Here is a 1751-nt window from a genome sequence, read left to right as displayed (position 1 = left end):
GAGGCGGCGGCTGGGCTTCTGGAAGCATCAGAGGCGGCTGGGGGGCTAGGGTTTAGAAACCCTAGCTGAAACCCCAAATGTTTAGGGTTTCTGGTTGGTCTGGGCCGGTTCTGGTTTGTTTGTAACTGGGCCGGTCCAGTTTTGTAATTATTTATTAAATAATAATAATATATAATATTAATAATAATAATAAATAATAATAATAATAATAATTATAATAATAATACTAATAATAATAATAATAATTTTAATAATAATAATATATTTAAATGAAAAAATGATGTCTACAAGCTGCACCAATAAAATGGGATTACAGCTTCGTATCTCAATGGACCCACCACTATAGTTGATCCATATACACATCATCAATTTTAATACAAAAAGCTAGTCAGGACAAAAAAAATGAAAAGTGAATCAATCACATATGAAGCGTAGTTGTATTACCCTCGCGAACGAGATTCAGAAAGACCGATTGGGTTCATAGGCGAGTGGCAACGCCAGGGACAGCAGCATTGGAGGCAGCACCACCGAGGAAGGACAAGAAACCGGGAACGGCTGCTTCTTGCTCATCCAAGAAGAGATCTTCAGGGGCCCTGAATGCAATGTGAGCGCAGACGAGACCGAAACCAACCATAATGGCGGAAATGATAAGAGATCCTACGGAGGTGAGGAAGATAACGAAGACGCTAAAGATGATGAGGATTCCCAGTGTCTCGCGATAGGAGTACGTGCGGCCAAAGATGACGATAGGCTGGTCTACGGGACGGAATAGGTAGAGGAAGATCCAGGAGAAGAGGAAGACGAGAAGGAGGAAAAGGGAAAAGGGATTGGAAAGAAGCGACAAGGCAAGAATGAGACCGACAGCCAAGAGATAATTGACTCGGAAGTAGGAGTAATTCTTACGGATACGGAGGGTGGCTTCGGAGAGAGACTCGGGCTTGGAGAAGGCGGAACTATCGGCGAGCTCAGCCCAGGGACGACACTGGGAGAGGCCATTACGGAGGTAATCATTGATGTTGGTGAAGAAGGTGCGGAATGCGGACACGGCAATGACGGGAGGTTAGGATTCAGAGGATTGGAGGGTGGAGACGGGGAGGAGGGGCGGAGCGGAGGAGGACATGACGGTGGAGTTGGATGGAGGATTGGAGGAAGAGGAAATGATGTTTTGGTGAAATTTATGAGGTTGGGTTGGATAGATAGATGGGGAAACTTAACATACAATAGGATACGTACGTTTCCATGGTGCTTTCTTGCTTTCCCTATTTATTTATTTATTTTATTTTATTTTATTTTTAAAAAAACAAATATTTAATTATTAAATTTAAATTAAAGGTGTGTTTATAGCATAACAAACGATTTATGATAGAGAAAATAATCTCAGTGATCAAAAATGTCTTATAATATACGATTTTAATCAACTTTTTTTGGATTTGTCAAAATGACCAACTAAATCGCAATGCGATCGATAATTCGCAAAGCTATCTCCGGTATCGCAAATCAGTTTCCAGATTCACAACGCGATTCTGACTATCGCATTGCGATTTCCCAAATTCGCATTGCGAGTTTCCTAATTCGCGTTGCGATTTTCCTAATTCGCAATGCGAATACGTAAATCGCAATGTGATTACGTAAATCGCAATGCGAATTAGGAAAATCGCAATGCGATTACGTAAATCGCAATGCGGATTAGGAAAATCGCAATGCGATTACGTAAATCGCAATTCGGATTAGGAAAATCGCAATGCGATTAC

The 1751-nt window shown here is 41.3% G+C and overlaps 1 pseudogene; it reads right to left on the bottom strand.

Annotated features, from left to right (window-relative positions):
• Positions 1–478: 478 nt before the first annotated feature.
• Positions 479–1144, bottom strand: LOC120191790 (annotated as a pseudogene).
• Positions 1145–1751: the final 607 nt, after the last annotated feature.

The sequence above is a fragment of the Hibiscus syriacus genome, unplaced genomic scaffold, assembly GCF_006381635.1.
Source record: "Hibiscus syriacus cultivar Baekdansim isolate YM2019G1 unplaced genomic scaffold, ASM638163v2 tig00116971_pilon, whole genome shotgun sequence".
NCBI lineage: Eukaryota > Viridiplantae > Streptophyta > Magnoliopsida > Malvales > Malvaceae > Hibiscus > Hibiscus syriacus.
This window is presented reverse-complemented; position numbering and strand designations above follow the sequence as displayed.